Source organism: Sus scrofa, chromosome 7, assembly GCF_054392235.1.
Source record: "Sus scrofa isolate SSC_HxYL_T2T_F1_AM1 chromosome 7, Sscrofa_HxYL_maternal_Yorkshire_Landrace_v2.0, whole genome shotgun sequence".
Taxonomy (NCBI): domain Eukaryota; kingdom Metazoa; phylum Chordata; class Mammalia; order Artiodactyla; family Suidae; genus Sus; species Sus scrofa.
Genome location: NC_139389.1, coordinates 96,000,999 through 96,020,056, shown reverse-complemented (window position 1 = coordinate 96,020,056; position 19,058 = coordinate 96,000,999). Strand labels below are relative to the sequence as shown.

The 19,058-nt window shown below is 43.0% G+C and overlaps 1 protein-coding gene across 16 annotated transcripts in view; it reads left to right on the top strand.

Annotated features, from left to right (window-relative positions):
* The first annotated feature begins 4,283 nt into the window (after positions 1–4,283).
* MCTP2 (multiple C2 and transmembrane domain containing 2) overlaps positions 4,284–19,058 on the top strand; it is a 237,545-nt gene continuing 222,770 nt past the window's right edge. For all 16 annotated transcript variants that reach the window (XM_084967038.1, XM_021099366.2, XM_084967035.1 and 13 more), the window contains exon 1: positions 4,284–4,390. The gene's annotated coding sequence lies outside the window, so the exon portion shown is untranslated. The remainder of the gene's footprint in view (positions 4,391–19,058) is intronic.

Here is a 19,058-nt window from a genome sequence, read left to right as displayed (position 1 = left end):
AGGAGAAGGTTTAAGCACTTAGCTAAATGTATGGAATTCACACCACCGATGAGGAAGGACCCTTGAGCAAGGTTAAGTTTCACCTGAAAGCAGTAAATTTGGGTCTGCTCTACCCATCAGATGAATGGGAGATTAAAGCTCTTAAGATTTCCCCTCCATGTCTCCAATAACTTTAACTTTTTAAAAGCAACTATTTGCAGATGCTAATCCTGGTTGGTCATAGAAATTTTCACCCCCTAAAAAGCACAATATCCATAAAAGTGTAACTTTGAGCAACTTATTACCTGTGACTATTTCCAGCTGATTAGCTTGTATTAAATAAAGGCCTAGGTTTTTGAAATAATTTGCTACACAGGATAATTATTAATAAGTCAGTTAAATACTGGGTTTCCAAAGGGAGATTTTACAATGTCTTATTTCTGAGTAATCAGAAAATAACACTCCTCTTCTATTGTAGCCATTCCTTTGATTAAGAAACTGAAACCCTATCAGCCACCTGCAGGAGAGCACACAGCTGGTTAAATGGTAGAGCTGGGTCTGGAATGAGTCATTATAAAAAGAGAATATGCCTTCTATAATCTGCCATGGCAATTATAACATGGAAAAAAACCCACAAACTGAGTAAATATAATGACAAAGCCTATTTGAACTAACAATAAAAGAAACGCCACTTCCTCAGTGCCACGTAACAGTGCACATGCTTCTTTCACGTAGCATACACTAAACATTTGCCACTTGGACAGTGAGCTAAATTTTGCCTTAACCATGGCATTGGTTTCACCGCCTCCTAGGTCTAGATTTACATGTTTATATCTCAACTGATTTTTTACTTTAGCTTTTATTGGCCCAGAAATGCCAAGAAGCACCAAGGAAGATGAGAGATGCTAGGTGTCAAGCCCTTAATCTCACTGGTAGCAGAACTCAGAAACGTGGAATTCCCATGGTGGCTCAGCGGTTAACGAATCCGACTAGGAACTATGAGGTTGTGGGTTAGATCCCTGGCCTTGCTCAGTGGGTTGGGGATCCGGTATTGCCGTGGGCTGTGGTGCAGGTTGCAGACATGGCTCGGACCCTCGTTGCTGTGGCTCTGGCGTAGGCGGTGGCTACAGCTCCGATTTGACCCCTAGCCTGGGAACCTCCATAAGCAGCCCAAGAAATGCCCAAAAAGACAAAAAAAAAAAAAAAAGCAAAAAACCTCAGAAACGTTCCTCTTAAGCATTCAAGGGAGTTGTACTCTTAAGATGAGACTTGAGTCCTTCGATTCGAGTCGGACTAGATGAATGGCACAGCCAGCGCTAGGATGATATAAGGAGGCCTGTCACCATTTCCTAAGAGCAGAGGAAAGGTGGAGCTCATCCTTCTCAGCATTTATAGACATGGTTTTCTTTCTTTTACGAAGACCCCTTTAACATCCTGGGCAGAGAATCTAGGTGACTAGAGCCATTGTAACGTATTTGGTTGAAGTTGCTCTGGCTCACTTACACAGACACACTGACATTGCCAGTGTACCTCCGCGGTGACAGTATTTCCAAATTCACGACAGAGCTCATCAGCTGTGATAGCAAAGGAGCACATGGGACCTGGAGAAGACACATCTGCCATTTCAAATTTTTAAAAAGTGAAATTATTTGATTGCCATGCAACCAAGCATATGCTGTTGAAAATGGGGAAGCAATTGTATGTGTAGGACTCTTTGTGGAGAGTGACAGCTCTGCCTCAATTATATTGACAGTAGAGTTGTTTCTTCCGACGCCAAAAACCTAGTTGCTCCTGTGAATTAAGAAGGCAAGACAGCAAAGACCGTCTCTTATAATTTCAGGAGATATTATTTTTAAAAAAGTAACAATTATGACATCATCGTCAGTGCCTCTAAGACTTGGTTCAAAACCTTTTTTAAATCAAGAAAGTCAATGTAACAACAATGTGTTGAAAATTTATCAGCCAACAGTGTATTGAAAATTTATGAGTCCAGCTGCTGTTCTAAGTGCTGCTTGTGGTGATGCAGTGAAGTTAAATTGGTTAAAGCAACACTACTAATTGCCTGGGTGGAACATATTAGAAGCAGGTAACATGTTTGGGCAATTAAAAAAAAAAAAAAACTCAAGGAAGATGGACAGAAGAGGGTACTGTGGTGAGAGAGAGGAGAGAAGATATGACCTTAGATTTCTGTGATCTTTCAATGTTTCACTTTCTGTAGCATTTAATGATTGGAAAACACTGTTAGTCATTTTCAACTTGCGGTTGGGCTGCAGGAACCACAGAACAGGAACTCTATTGTGGCAGGAGTTAGAAGCAAAAAGCTTTTTGTGTGGGCTCATTTACTATTTTAATTCAGTTGTATTACTTGGCTCTAAAGGTGTGGTTGCTATTTCTCCTACCCAAGGTTCCTTCTCATCTTTTTCTACTTTATTTTCCTGTTATCTCTGCTCTCTCAGGAAGGGGATGTAGTTGCAAAGAGAGCACAGTGGAAAAAGCCCAAATTTGCCATCTACCTCAGGCTTCTCTGATCCTCCTAACTTGATTCATACCCTCAGGCTGGCTATTTCATGATTCTGAGGCTTGTTTTCCTCATCCTAAATGAGGGATATTATGAACTGTCTCACAGATTTGTGAAAATTCAATATGATCATGTGTCACAGGCCAAGCACAGAAACTGGTGACCAGTTTTGTTCATCACTGGTAGCTGTATGCTTTTCATGATGATGGGAGCCTTGATTTCTAACATTTGCTTCCAAGTTTGCATGTTTTCTAAATTTTTATCTCCCCTAGCCTCCATTTCCTACCCTATTTTTCTTCCTTTTTTGTCTTTTTAGGGCCGCACCGGCGGTATATGGAAGTTCCCAGGCCAGGGGTCGGATAGGAGCTGTAGCTACTGGCCTGCACCACAGCCACAGCATGTGGGATCCGAGCTGCGTCTGCGACCTATCCTACCCTATTCGTATTATCATTGCTCAACATTTATTATGTGCTAACATAGGTCAGTCAGGACATTGTGGTACGGACTTTCTGTAAATAAATTATTTCTCAATCTATGTAATAGCTATTATTGTAATCTCATTTTTAAAGGGATAGTCGAAATTCAGAGACATTAGGTGAAGTCGCTGAACATAATTAGTTGCTGAGCCTGAATTTGATTTGAATCCGTTCCTACTCTAGAGCCTGTGCTCTTAACCACCAATAGCACCACTTAAGCTCCTCACAGTTCACAGCCTTCTCGAAAAGCAACCTATAGAATGCCTGGTCTGTCCAACACAATTTAGGGTTTTACAATTCTCTTGTATCTAATTTGAAAACTGTTTCCTAGGGGTGGTATGGGTATCATGCGAGTTCCTGACCTCCCTGAAGGCAGGGATTTTACCCCCAATATCCCCCTTGAAAGCGCACAGCGCCTTGTAGGGTACAGACTGGGTGCCCAGTAGTAGACTCGGCTCATTAATAGATGGGAAAAGAAAATGACTGAGCAGAGGTAGAGTAAATAAAGTGCACGATTATAGCGGGAGGAGAAGAAAAAGGAGGAAGAAAGAATGTGAGGGAAAGGAACAAAGTAAAACATTTACTCAACGCCTTAGTGCCAGTCATCCCATTTAGGGATCTTTAAGAATCTCTAAGTGCTCTGGCAGCTCGCTGGGCGCGTATGTCACCTAATCTTTAGAGATGAGGAACTTAAGCTTAGAAACAGAGCTTCTGTTCATCTGGCAGGCCGACCTTCACCCGCAGTCACGTGCACCTGGCGCGCGTTTAACGGATTGTCTGCCTTCGGTACCTCTTCCAGGGTCAGGGTGGTAAAAACGGAGGCTGTTCCCTTCCCATTGATCCTTTAGGAAGCGACGGGAGCAAGGCGCGCGCCTCTTTGCATTAGCGAAGGCAAGTGATTAATTAAGCGACGACAACTTTGCCACCTTTTCTTTAGGTGCCAGCCACACTTTGTCTACACTTAGTGCTTACTTTGAACTAAAACGCGAGGAGACTCAACTCTCTTAGTCACTGCCAGACTTTTGGGACACATCTTCCTTTTCCTGTGAGCCAATCCAGACCAAGGAGTTGCAAGCAACCTCTTCCTCTTTGCTCAGTCGGTTCCCAGAACCCAGCGGCTGCGCCTTCTCACAGCAGCCACGGGACCTGCTGGCAGCCGCGCCAGCGTCGGGTCAGGTGGGAGGTAGCTCCAAGGTGACGCGCGGGCTTGGAGGCGGGGCTGCTGGGCGGGGCCCTGGAGGAGGGGCCGGCGGGCGCGGGCCGAGGAAGTTGGGCGGCCCGGTTCGATGCCCCCGCCCCCGCCGCGTCCTGGAGGCTCCCAGCGCGTGCGAGGGACGGAGGTGGCGGCGGCGGGGTCCGGGTAGGTGAGGGGCGTGCGACGGCCCCTCTTCAGTCCCTGGGACGCAGCCTCGGACAGGTGAGGTTGGTGCCGGGCTCACCTGGATGCGCGCGCCGGCCGGGCACCCGGTCGCCGCTGGCTCTATCGGGGGGTGGGGGATGGGGGTCCGCTGCCAAGAGAAGCGAGTCCCTGAGCGACTGGGAAGGGAATTCAGTGGAGCTATTACCGCGGAGCTGCGGGTTCAGGAGTCAGAAAGGTAGGCTGCGGACCCGAGTGCAGGCGGGCGCACCGGGGAGAGCCCCCTGCTCCAGGATTTCTTTGCATCTTAAAGGACACAGGTCGGTCTCCTTGGGGCACAGCGGAGTTAGTCGCCGTCTCCCCCACCTCTGAGTCTCTTTCTGCAGAGGTCAGTCCTTCACTTGGGTGGGATTGGATGCGTTCCCTTCATGGGAACCGGAGAGTCCACTTTGATTCCTTGCGCAGATATTGGCTTAGCTCCCACGAGAGCCTTCTGATAACCGTGTAGGTTACGAGGTGTCTCGTCACATTAAAAAAGAAAAAAAATCGGTGGTGAACTTGAGAGGCAATTGCTTCCGCAGTTAGTTCCCCAGCGCACTGTCCATTTGTTAAGCAAATGGTGCGTTGATAGCTTTTTAATATTGGTTGGGTTTCCATGAAGTGAATTAGAACGTCTGAAGGCACTCCTGCGCCATGTCTGAGGGTTTTACCCGTGTCTAGGTGCTTACCTGAATCTGCTCTAGAAGTTCCACCGGCAGCGGGCAGCCTCCTGGGGAACCTGGGGACTTAAGGAAACGTGCTTCCCTGACTCACCAAATCGAAAACAGGTCTATTGGATTACGATTTCCATTAGCATTCATTTTGGCTTGGGTCAGCAGCGTTTCAATTAAACTAGTATTTATCGTACACCTGTTAAGGGGAAACCTCTCTCAGAGCCAGCCTGGAGTGCTGTTTGGTAGCACAGGTGTGGATACAAAAGGGGATTTTAGGGCTCTGGTTTCTCCCAGGTGGATGTTTAGAAAGAGAGCAAAGGCACATTGTGTTTTTGCCTTTGCGGTACCTCTTTAATCTCTGGTAATGAGCATTTTAAATGCAGCGAAAATGAAAATCTTTGAAGAATATCTGTCATAAACACTGTTTCTCATCCAAAGTGACCAGGGTTATCCAAACCATCCTTAAAATAAGGTTAAGAATCAACTCTGTGCCAAGCACCATGCTAGTCATTTTATCTTAAAAATGTTGCATAAAGTATACAAAGATGTTAGATGTTATGCTCTCTGTATAGATGAGAAACTAAAGCAGGAAGGAATCCAGCAGTTTTTTCAAGGTAACTTGTGGACCTGGAAATTTAGTGTGGATGGATATTTCTGAGTGTAGAACCCATGCCTTTTCACTATTCTAGACTACAGTGAGACAGTGTAAATCTGCTCATTTAATGGGAATAAGAGTTCAAATTTATATTCATAAAACAATCCACATCCTGAGAGCTAAGGTAACATCATGAATAAAATGAGATTTGTTTTCATTTTCCTTGTGTTGTTAAATGGATAGCAATCAGGTACAAGAAGTCGGACACCTATTTTCAAAATGTAGAATTTATTATGTGTCTTCCTTAACATATTGTTAAGGACTTAATATAGCTAAATTGGGCAAATTAGTAAAGCCTCTTTTGTATTCCTCGTGTATTACACAATGAAGTAACAGCTAACTTTCCTATTATTCGTATGCTTTAACATATTTCAGCTTGATTTCTTTCTAGAGCTTGCAGGTAAAGAGAGACCACTGTTGTCACCTAGAAGGGACTTTGTATGTGTGTGTATAAATCTATAATCAAATGTGAATGTATCTAATATTTATTTATTTATTTATCTATTTTTTGTCTTTTTTTGCTATTTCTTGGGCCGCCCCTGCGGCATATGGAGGTTCCCAGGCTAGGGGTTGAATCGGAGCTGTAGCCACCGGCCTACGCCAGAGCCACAGCAACTCGGGATCCGAGCCGCGTCTGCGACCTACACCACAGCTCATGGCAACGCCAGATCGTGTTAACCCACTGAGCAAGGGCAGGGACCGAACCCGCAACCTCATGGTTCCTAGTCGGATTCGTTAACCACTGCGCCACGACGGGAACTCCTAATATTTATTTTTAAAAATATATCTAGGAGTTCCCTTGTGGCACAGCGGGTTAAGGATCTATCTGGTGTTACTGCAGTGGCTTGGGTTCAGTCCCTGGCCTGGAAACTTCCACATGCTGTGGGTGTGGTCAAAAAAAAAAAAAAAAAAAAAGAGATCTATCAATTTCCCCTTAAATCTATCTCTAGAAGTGTAGAGCACTGCAGTGAGCTTTTTTAGGAAGGAATCCAGTGTTGCCTTGTTGCCTTTTGAGTAAATGATCCCTAACGGCTCAACTGACAGTTTCTTTAAATGTATGTAAACCACACAAATGATTTTCAAATTAAAATTATTATACTGTATAGGATGAGAATAAAAATAGTACTTAGAATTTTAAATAATATTTCCTGACATGGAGAGCACTTGCTTTCTTAAAACTGTCCTTATAATTGTTGGTAGTTAGCACAAAAATTGAGGCGTTTCATATTGAAATTAAAGTGTTAAAGAAAGTGTTTCTTGTTGAAGAAAGACTTTATGCCCATTTGTTGGGAGGATCAAATAGGATATAGGATATTCTGCCTAGATCATGCTTGGCACATTTTCTTTCCTCTGTCTTCATTTGACAGAGAAATTGTCAGGACACCTCGAACTTCTCCTTAAAAGCATTTGAAATCTTGCCTAGCAGGTATTTATAAAAGTGTGCTTGGCTTGGTTAAGATGCTCTAATGAAGGGGCAGGGTGGATGATGATTTGGAGAAATTCACAGAAAAACCCAAAGGGCCGAGGAGCAGAGTATACCTGAGGTTTGAAAGGGGCAGCTTCAGATTTTGTGAGACCTGAAAGGTAAACAGCATGGGGCTCCTCATTAAGAAAAAGAATACAAAATTAATTATGAAAGTGAATGCTTATTTAGAATGGAAAAATACATTACAGCCATTTGCTGGAGATTGCTGTCTCTTTCTGCTGAGATCTGTTTGGGCAGTGTACCAGAAATGCTTACATAAAAATGCTTCCTGATTGCAGCCTTCTCCCTGAGAACACTTGGCATCTCCCAGCAGCTTGTAGCACCTATAGGAGCCTATGCCAGTGAGAATCCAGAAACTGAAGCTCCATTACCTTCAAAGAGTGGGAGCCACAGTTGTAGTTGGAGGCAAAGGACTAATGGTCTGCTGAGCAGAGAAGCTTCTGCCTGGGGTGGCAGACCTCCTGGGCTCATTGGAGACTCAGGGCACTTCATGTCCAGTGAACAGTTCTGAGAGGAAGGCCCCTGAGCTGGCCTCTAAGACCTGGTTTGGTTGGTTCTCCAGGGGTACCTTTTGGCCTTTGGCTCTCCCAGCTTCCATTCTGTCTCACCATTTTTTGAGAGGGTGCTATGTCCCAAGCAGTGAGTTGGGCGAGGTTCTGATTGTCAGAGAGCTCCTTGCCTCTTGGAGCTGATTTCACTGATGACAGGACAGTACTCTTGGTGCCACATAGAGGTCTTGATGCTTGAACTGAGTTTGGAGTTGCCCGTGGGGTTGCTGAGATGGAGGAATCCAGGAAGGGTCTTCTAGGTACATGGAGCTTTGGACCCACCACACTGTCTTCCACTGATGTAGGAGGCCCCTTAGTTAGCGTTTTTCCACATGTCCTTCCACACCAACAGCACCCACACACCTGAGATTAACTTGTGACAAATGTATGTTCTCAGACTCCATCTCAGAGGCTCTCTGAATCAGAGCTCTGTGTCTATAGCACAGCAACCTGTGTTGTGAGAAGCCTTGTGGTTCCTGAGGGGAGGGGGAAGGAGTGAGATGGACTGGGAGTTTGGGGTTGGTGGATGCAAACTATTGCATTTGATAAGCAATGAGATTATGCTGTATAGCACTGGAAACTACATCTAGTCACTTGTGATGGAACCCAATGGAGGGTAATGTGGAAAACAAAGAATGTGTCTATATCTATGACTGTTAAATATATGTATGACAGCAGATATTGACAGAACATTGAAAGCCGACTACAATAGAAAAAATAAAAATCTTAAAAACAAACATAAAATGAATCACAAACTTAAAAAAAAAAAGACGACGACTTTCAGATGATCTGGGTACTTTCTAGAGTTCCAGAAGCTTTGCTTTTAATGTTTGAGAGACCTGGTAGGGCATAGAATCCCTTGGGAAGATGAGAGGATTAGTGCTCATGCTAATGCATTATTATTGTAATATATTTCCAGTACTATCACTTACATTTATGGAGCGTTCAGATTGTGATAAGAACTCTTTTAATCATCACTACCACCCCACAGGGAGAGCTATCATCACTCCTTTTCAGCGTGAGAAAACTAAGGTACAGAGAGCCAAAGGTGTTGTCACAGGTCGCACAATTGGATTCAAGTGCAGGCAGTGTGGTGCCTGTGCCCACCTTCCTTCCGTCTCATCACTGTCATTGTTCATGGTTTTCGTCACTGTTATTGTTTTGTGTTGTCCTTGTGGGAGAGGTCTAGAAGGCAGGCCTGAGACGACTGGGGATGGCCCGATTTGCTAATCCCTTGGGGTTAACAAGCTCTTTTGGGGGGCAGAATGGCAGATGAGAGAGGAAGAATGTTTATTGTCATTTTCTTGTAGTGCAAATTCTGAAAATCCCATGATTGTGTAAATATGATTATGTCACTTGAGGCTCCGCTTTCCCCAGCCTGAAGGTGAGCTCATGTGGATTTCCCCAGTGATTGTGGACGGTGGCCTTCTTTCACAAGGCTGGGATTTGATCTGGGTATTAACATGGGGGCCTCTCTTCTGAAGGCCAACCTCTTCCCTCGGTCGCAGAGAGAGGACTTGAAGATGTTGGTGTATTTGTCCTTTATATTCTGGAAGGTATCTGGAAGAGCCATGCTTGGCATTTTCAGTTTTTTTCTTTTTCTTTCTGAAAAAAAAATTGTCCTCCATAATTCTGTACATTTTATCATAGAACGGCTCCATCATGTCAAGCAGTATGAAGAGAACATATAGCCGTGGATATGAGTACAGGTGTGAGGGTGTAGAATGATGGTTTGTCTTTGGGGGTGAGCCTCAGATGACTAAGTCTTTACTTCTCCAGAGACAAATATTTAGACAAACAGTAATTTGAATTTATGATAGGATATAGAATCGAAGTTCTGACAGTACTGGTGGCCTCATTCTTGCATTTGTTCGTTCATATAGTCATTTTTTTTTTTTTTTTTTTTTTTTTTTTTGCCTGCCTAGTTGTGCTAAGTGTTAATGTTGGGCACTGGAAGGAAATGCAGTGGTGACCAGCCAGACGTGATCCCTACAGTCTTGGCGGCAAAACTTGCTCTGTGATGTTACTAGTGAACAGTGTTAGATGCCCTAATTCTGGCAGTGAGTTGGTGGGAGAGGAGTTGAGAGATTATCATTGTTCAGGAGTGAGGTTTTAGGGCTTGGTTTAAGGCAATAGGGAAGCAGAGGTGTGGCAGGATCTGAGAGATATCTAGGAGATTACCGAGGTGACCAGGTGGATCTGAGTGGTGGGAGGGAGGGAGGGAGGAAGAGAGAGAGAGAGAGAGAGAAAGAGAGAGAGGGATTGAGGCTGAGGTTTGTGCCTTGGGCCCCTAGGCTGGTGCCAGGAACACACGTCAGGACTGGAGAAGACTTTTTCTGGAGAAGGATCCTGAGTTTTATGGATGTTGTGAGTTTGAAATGCATGGATGACTCCAAGATAGGTTTGGGTAGACAGAGTAATGCAGCTGATATAAGAACTGAGTAATTCAACAGAAGGAATAATAGCTACAGAATAATGCTGTCTCCCAAAGAGAGAGGAGAGAAGCAGGTCACGGAGGAAATGGGGCGTGCCTCCTGGCTAGGCAGGATCGCAACACACTCTGGTTCCTTGGACGTGACAGATGGAGAAGGTTACTTCCACGCATTCTTGGAGGGTGGAGACAAATCCTCCACTCCCTCTGGCCTTTAGCCTGTTTAACAACCTGAGCTCTGGCCCATGGGAGGAGGTACCCAGTATGGAAGAGCAGGCCGGGCAGGAGGGTGGCGAGGGGCTCGCTGAAAGCTGGTCTTAAGAATTTGAGCTCATCTTATTGTCATCAGATAAAATATTTACCACCATCTTTCCTTTTTGTTATTTTGTATTATTAGAAATACTCATTTAGCATTTATGTGTATCATGTCTACCATAAATGAATCATATCAAGTAGAGTGGCCATAAGTATGCATATGTATACACACACGTACATGGGTATAGATTGTACATAGCATGTAGATTGGCCAGCGCTGTTTTGTAGCTGCTACAGATACAGATATTACAAGACTCATTTTCATATAGAAGATGTAGGTGCTCAGAGTTAAGCTAAAGGCTCGTTTAAAACATGTTAGGAATTCCTCTAGTGGTTCAGTGGGTTAAGAATCTGATATCCTTAAGTCCGTGAGGATGTGGAGTCAATCTCTGGCCTTACTCAGTGGGTTAAGGATCTGACTTTGCTGCAAGCTGCAGCGTAGGTCACAGATGCAGCTCGGATCCAGCGTTGTTGTGGTGCAGGCCAGCAGCTGCAGCTCCCATTCATTCTCAAGCCCGGGAACTTCCATATGCGGCAGGTGTGGCACTTAAAAAAAAGACAAAAACAGAAAACAAACCAAAAAACCCCAAAAAAGCAGACAAAACAAACAAACAAAAAGTAGCTGAAATAGATATTTGTTCTTTTATTAAAAGCTATGAATTGAGTGTGTATTTTGTGTGGTATGTGCCAGAGTTTTCCTTGTGAATAAAGCAGAGAGCTCCCTGTTTCCTTAAGCTTAGAGGGGAAGTCAGACAGCTTGACAAGTGAGTACACTAAAGTGTGCTGTTGGCTAAGAATAAGGCAAAGGGGGCTGATGAGCAGCTTCCAGAGGGAGGGCTGCCACCGCTTAGCCAAAAGGATGGGCAGGCACATCAGCCTGGAGAAAGATTTGGAAAGAACAGAGAGGTTGTTTGAGAAACTGATGGACGGGTGCTTTTGAAGAGCCGAAGGTTTCAGAGAGTTTGTTTTAACTTTGTTCATTGAAAGTCAGCTAACAAAAAAAAAGAATATTCACAAGAGCTCTTTGAACTGCTTGGGAAAACCCAGAAGAAAGTATTAAACTTATATCTGTGTGACTGTTCAGATCTAAGATTCGACTGTGATGACAATGCAAGAAAAACAAAGCCCTTCACAACAAACAGAAAATCCCCCAAATTCTCCCTAAATCAAACCAAACCAGAAACAAACACAAATAAAAACTGTAATAGTTTTTGGTGTTTTTTTTTTTTTTTTTTTTTTTGCTTTTTAGGGCTGCACCCTCAGTATGTTGAAGTTCCCAGCCTAGAGGTCACATTGGAGCCACAGCCACCAGCCTACACCACAGCTACAGCAATGCGGGATCCTAGGTGCATCTGCGACCTACATCACAGCTCACGGCAACACCTGATCTTTAACCCACTGAGTGAGGCCAGGGATTGAATCTGCAGCCTCATGGATACTAGTTGGATTCGTCACTGCTGAGCCACAGCAGGAACTCCTGTGTAATAGTTTTTGTTTTTGGTTGTGAGGAGGACTTTTTTTTTTTTTAGCATTATGAAAGATGTGAATTCTAAGAAAGTCTGAGAACTCTGTAATACGTTAGGAAAGAACATTGCATTCCTTGAACAATGACCAGTAGATATTACGATGATAGTCTTGCCTCATGTAACATTTAAATATTTAAAGTTAGCTTAGCTTTCCAAGTTTGTAGTCTAGAAATGCCTTTAGGGGTCAGCCTTTCCATCACACGTTGGTAACACAGTCTGTCCCCTAAAACATATCTGTCGCTCTTTGCTTAGTGTCTTGTCTGTTGCTAGACCAGGCCCTATAATGAACTGTCTTCATCTTCTCTCTTTGCCCCCACAAAACCCCCTTCCCCTTTTCCATATCCTCTCTTCCCGTATCTTTGTCATTCACCTTTTTCCTACCTAGTGGTGTGTTTTCAGTCTTGTTAGGAATCCTTGGCAGAAGTTACCTTCAGCATTTTAGGCCTGTTGAAACAGGTAGACATTTCTTTCACTCTTTAATCTCAGGTGAGCTGGCTCAGAGATACTTAGCTTTAGCCAGGAGTGAGAAAGAAAATTCTCAGGAAGTGTCCGGACGTCATAGAACTGAAAAGGTACATGATAGACTGTTTTTAAATGTTTTTAAATGTCGGGTCACACATTCACAGATTTTGAACACAGAGGTGTGGCCCTGGTCATTAATAACAGATTAGTATTCGGTTACTTTATTAACTACTTCCTATCCAAGGACTAGTCTTATGTCACTTCTGGCTTTATCACCGTGTGCTCTAGACCCTAAATCACCAATTTATTGTGTAGTTTTGGGGTTCAGTGGCCAATATGTGCCTTTTCATTGATACTGTTTTTTTTTCCTGTAGTGGAAGACACTTTTGGCTTTTCCTAGTTCACAGGACATAAGACTCACCTGCTGTGTATTTGGATTAGTGTGCCAGCAGCTTGCTATTGCCGAGCCTCTGTTAGTCACATCATTATCTTATTCACTCTGATCCTCTCAGGGACCCTCCTAGGTAGAAGTCATCCCCATCTTACAGAAGAGAACACTGGAGCTCAGAGGAGCCGAGTGACAGGCACAGAGTCACCCAACTGGATGGAATTTTATTTTTTCCTCCCGTACTATTCCATTCCAGCCACTGCTATTTCAACTGTTTCACTCTGCCTTGTTTCCCAGGGAAGCTGTTTACCCATCAGACTAGAGACGCTCCAAGACCTGTTCCAAATAAAATTCTAGGAATTTCTCTGCATCCTGGCATTGAAAGCAGCTGCTCTGTGTATTCCCAGGGTGAAGGCAGTGTTGAGCCCTTTCACTGCAGAGGTTGCTTTTAAAAAAGCTGCAACGGTGAAGCCCTGGAATCTTGCCACACTCTCTATTGGACATGGATTTGGCATGGTCTTGATAAATATATCACTTTAGAGCAGTTTCCTGCCCAAAGCTTGTGAATACATGAAGCTAGATATTCTGGAAAGGTTTCTCTCCTTTATCTGGCCCAAGTGATGCATAAAACACATAACTGTTATAATAGATATGTGGAGCAAAGGAAGCAGTCCCATCAAAACACCACATGTAATTCCCGAATGTTCACATGAGAACTACCTCACAGTGTTTTTGTGTTTTTAAATTGGTATATGCTCTTAAATACATACAGATGTTGACATTTCAAAACTCAGATGAAATTCCTGCGGCACTACTGATCAAACTAGGTGCTTTTTGTTATTCATTCTTTCATTCCTTTCTGAGCATTGCACCCACTTTCAAATGAGATCTTTTAAGGGTCCACAGTATACAAATGAGGTTGATACTCTGTTTGAGGCAAGCTTGGAAAAATTATAGTTACTTCTTGTGGACATTCTGCTTTTCCGTGTGGGAGCTTCTGACCTATTTCCTAGGAACCCTCATTCAGTCTGCACCTAGAGTCTTTTAGGATGGGATAGCAAATGCTGAAGCTGATGTGGCAGTGGGGAGTAGGGGCTTGTGAGGAAAGCTCCCCAGCTCCCTGCCAGCTGATGTTCTGGTGCGGAGCCTCCTATGCGTTTGAGCAGAACACCCGTACAGACATGCATATGTAATGAATAATAAGTTAGTGTTTTGCTTAAACTGTTTTTTTTTTTTTTTAATGTAAATTTGGCTGACCACTTCTGGATGTCCTGTCACTGTGGTTTTGGTAGTTTTTCTGATTTGTGATAACATCCTGAATCTAGCCACTTTGGAAACCAGCCCCTGCCTGGTTTTGTTTTTTGCCAGTGGCTCTGAGTCAGAGCTAACTGACTTAGTACCTGTAAACCACTGGTTTTATTGTTGCTTTTAACATAATCCATGGTATGAAACAGTGTAGAGCAAAACCCCTCTTCCATACACACCTATTTATACTATGTTACTGTGTGCTGGTAAATGAATATGTGGGTGTGCATTTATTTTTCTTCTGGAAAAGAGCCCTAGAAATTTAATAGTGGCCCCTTTATGAAGATGGGCTGAGTCACTTTTCATTTTGTGCCTCTTTGCACAATTACAATTTCCCAAAGGCATACCTTGAAAAAATATTGCCAGGGTTAATTGGATGGTGAGATAACAGGCCTCTGTTGTTGTTGTTGTGGTTGTCTTTGAAATGCCCCTTAAAAATTCATACTCGAGGAAGGGAACATTAAAAATACTTAGAATTTGTTTAACATTTCAAAGCTTTTACAAAGTCTTTTTGGCATTTATTATCAGATTTTACCAGCCAAGTATCTCGTCTATTTTAGATCCAGAAACACAACACTGGCACTACAGTGCGTAGTAGTTGAAATGATTAAGGAGAGAAAAATTTCCAAGATTCTATCCATTCAGTGAGATTCCCTGAGGCCACCTAGAATGAAGTAGGTGTGGGGTGGTTAACAAACATCCACCCTAGTAGACTGGCTATAGAGACCCCATCTCTGGTTCCCTTAACTCACCATGCCCCAGTTACTGGGAAGAATCAGGGTTTGGGATTCACATGCACCTGGGCTCAGATACCAACTCTGCCTTTTGCAGGACTTCAGCGTCTCCAAAGCTTGGGCTCATTATTTGTAAAATGGAGATGGGATGCTGTGGATATTAGTAATAATCCCTGCAACATGCCTTGGGTATAATAAACCCTTCATTAATTCTTATCATTCAAGGGAAAAAGGGAGTCTGCCTACTTGGTACTAAGTAAGCCTGCAGAGGTTTGGGTAAGTCAGTGCCCATAGTGCTATGAAAGCTCTCCCCCAGAATCAGATCTCTCTGCAGTGCTGTTTCCTTCCATATTTTCTTCCAACCACAATAAGAATAAGAAGGGGTAGGGCAGGAAGCATGAGTAGGAGATGGTACCAAATGACAGTATTTCAAAAAATAACTGGAGACCCATTTTAGGGAGCAATAAAATTTATCTAATTCAGTCCTTTTTACCCAACTAGGGGCCATTCTTTTTAGAGATAAGACACCACCCTTCCCTTTTTTTTTTTTTTTAACACTTTATATTTTTACTTTCACTTTTAAGGTGTTTTTCCCTCTTGCATTTTTGAGAAAGTCTTGAGGTCAGAAAGTGGATATCGGACTTGAGTTCATTCTCTTGATTGTGCTGGATTTAGCATTTTCTTGGTGATTATATTATATTTGAAAGCCCAGCCACTCCTGGAGGAAACCTGACAATGTTTCCTAAATATATATGGATGAAAAAATACCTGGGAAGGCTGTCTTTGGAAGGTGACTACTAATCGATGGCTTTATTGGGTTCACATGCCTACGTTTCTGATGGCAAAAAAGAAAAAAGGTAAAAGGATTGATTAGCTATGATTTCCTATTTATATGGGGCCATAGAGAAAATAGAAGTGGTTCCTGGTTTCAAAAGTGTATCTCCTTGGGGAGTTTAAGATCCATCTTTGTGAAAAACGTATTAGTGGTACCCTCTTGGGAGCAGAGAGGATTTTAAAGGCAGGTGAGGTCTGTCTAGGCTGAGGAGGAAGGGAACATGTGTCCCAACCTGGAAGGATGGAGAGGAAGTGACCCTCGAAGGCTTGTGGAGAGATGAACACTGCTTATCTCTGTTCCTTTCATAGTGTGTGGCCTCTGGAACTTTGCTGAAGGAGCCTTTGCAGTGCTGCACGCTTTAGGACTGGATACTATGAAGCAAGAGATTAAGTGACAGAGACTTGGGGGCAAGGTGGCATAGAGATTGAGAACATGGAGTTGGGCTGCTGGAATCTTGGCTCTGCTATGTATTAACTGCCTGACACCGGGCAAGTTACTTAAGCTTTTTGTGCTTCCATTTACCCATCAGCCAATGAGGCTTCTAATAGTTCCTACTTTGTAGGGTTATAAGGATTAAATGACAGTATACTTAAAGTAGTTGCTGCGTGATGTCTGACCCACCTAATCCCTCATTTAAGGAGTAGCTGCTCTTGTTGTTTTTGTAACATCGATGGTGAACTATAAAGTGTCCTGTTTGTCCATCTTCATAAAACCTTCATATTTGAAAACTCATTTGTAGTATTTTATCTCAGTGGGAAGATTTATTTGAATATGTCTGATCACTCCAAACCTTTTCTTAACTGATGTTAAGTGAATGAGTTGCAAAGTGCATGGGTTGAGAGACTATAGAAAAATTAAGAAAGTTCATTGGGGAATTAGCAATTTGAGCTGTTATAAAATAGTGCCCACTTCATCAAGCTGACACTGGCATTGATGGAATCTGCGTGGTGGGGAAGAAAAAAAAATCAATGTAACCTTTTTAAAAGATAGATGGTTTTAATATTGATAATGTCCTGTACCTTTTCATTTGAGAGATGCTGCTATAATGGAATGCTTTATAAACACTAATGTGTGCTGATTACATTCTGATAGTAATCCCTTTGGAATTTTGAGATGAGAAGTTCTGTGATATGGGCAAATGTCACTTTAATGCAGCACAGAGAGGTTTAGGAATGTATTCTCCAAATAAAGTGTATTTCACATCAGTGTAGGAAATATCCATTAATTGCTGTTTTAGAAACCTTTCTTAACTCACAGGCAGGGGAAGGCTCAGTGCTTGTTCTGTGTGCATGTGAGTGATTAATTTTAAGTCACTTACAGCAGTTTTCCTCATTTGATTCAAACATTTGGAGCAGTTCAGAGTGATCAAATGCACATAAATCAGTTCCTCAGGAATGGCATCTTGAAGACCTCACCTGTTGTCTTTATTTGGTCCTGACATGCTTTGGGGACACCAGCTGTCTCCAGGAGCCTCAGGATTAAGGAGCACCTGACATTACTGAAATCCACAGAGTGGAAAAGGGCTGGGTTTCTAGGCTTTTGCAGTCACGTCGAGTTCTAGGATCTTTCAGTTCTTGGTTGAGAGTTTCAGAGTTGCGTTATCTGGGCTTCGTCTTGTGGTAGAATTGAAGGGCTTCATCATCAACTTGCTGACCCTAATTTTGTCCAGTTGGTAAGAGGAGGGGCTCATTCCACTATGAAATGAATGAATGGGGGAAACCAGAGGGGAAATGTAGGCAGATAAAACTCACTCCATCCTCAGCACAGTGATACCTGGGTTGCTAATGAGGCTGCGTCAGAACTAGTGGCCGTTACTGATTCATTGCTCTGTAGACGGTACATGAAACTGCTCACATACCTTATCATAGAGCAATAAATATATTGCCCAACATTTTAAATTAATAATTAAACGCATATTAAAAAGCTCAAGCATGGTGAGACTTTTCAGGTTGATGGAATTTGCTGGTATCTCAGCAGGCTTGGCTTTCTGGAAAATATTCAGTCATGATAGTAGCAGAAGGAATTGCCCTCTGGAGTTCATTCCTTCCTCCCTTCATTCCATCAAAACTTAACTGCTATGTACTAGATATTGTGCTGAAGATGCAGATATGGACTAGCCAAATACAGCCCCATCTCCTCAGAGGACTTAATTATTGTGGGGAATGGGAAGTAGATTGGGGAGACCAAGTAAGCAAAGTAATGAGATAATTTTGGTCAACTAGGCCATGATGGACGTCAGGTGTGATAAGAGATTATGGTGCAGAAATGCAGCTTCATACATAGAGCATCAGGGTTTGGCTTAGGCGTAGGGTCAGGCTTGCTCAGGAATTGGTGCTTGATCTGGAACGTGAAAGAACCAAATGGTCTGTGGGAGGACTGGATGTATAACAGACCCGAACCAAGAGCATAGACTCCCTAGACCTTTGCCGTAAATGTTAGCGACACTCATTTTCTACTTACTCCTGGGCTGCAGTTCTCCTTCACTTGGGCATTTCATGTTAGACCTGATAAGACTGAACATTCTGAATTCTGGGCTTCTCCCAGGCCAGGTCTCTACTGTGGGTTGCTGTGCTTTCCTCCTTGCACACAGTCCCCATCCACTGAACTTTGCACCTAGCAAGAGCTCTTGGTGTTTACTTTCCAGTTATCCCAGCCAGGTAGGTAAGCCCAGAGCTTGCTTTAACTTTCTTCTCATTTTCTAACACACGTGTGATTTCACTTGATGCCTTTAGCTCTCTGTCAATGACACACCAGCCTGTCGTATTCTCTCGCCATCAAGATTCTGCCCGTTTGTGTCAAGACACCTGCTGGAAATTAGAGCTTCCTCTTTTTTCAGTCTGATTCTTTTCGACTATGAATTATTTTCAGCCTTTTTTCTATCTTTTTTGAAGTTTGACTTGCTTTGTTTCTTTATGGAAAATGAATGAAAGCAGCCGATGAGGCCTTGAGGAGATTCAAGTATCTGAATCAAGAATCCTTTCTGTTCTGCCAAAAAAAAAAGTAGCCCAGAGGTGGCTTGAGTTGGTTCTCTGGATTTTTTGTTGACTCTAAGTACAGAATGATGCAATGGAAGGGAATGGTTATACAGAATTATAATCTTATAGAAAAGCAGACATTCACAAATAAAATATCCACTGCCAAACTTTGATGCTCTTCAAGCCCTATTTTGTGTGGATAGATGCATATTCAGGCTCTTCTTTCTCTGGAAGCTTCTGTTCTGCACAGAGACAATAATCATGAAAACATTTTATTGCAAATAGGAATTATAGTTGCCTAATATTGACTGTCCTGATTCCCTAGCATAGGTCTGTACCATGTCAGTGAAATGAC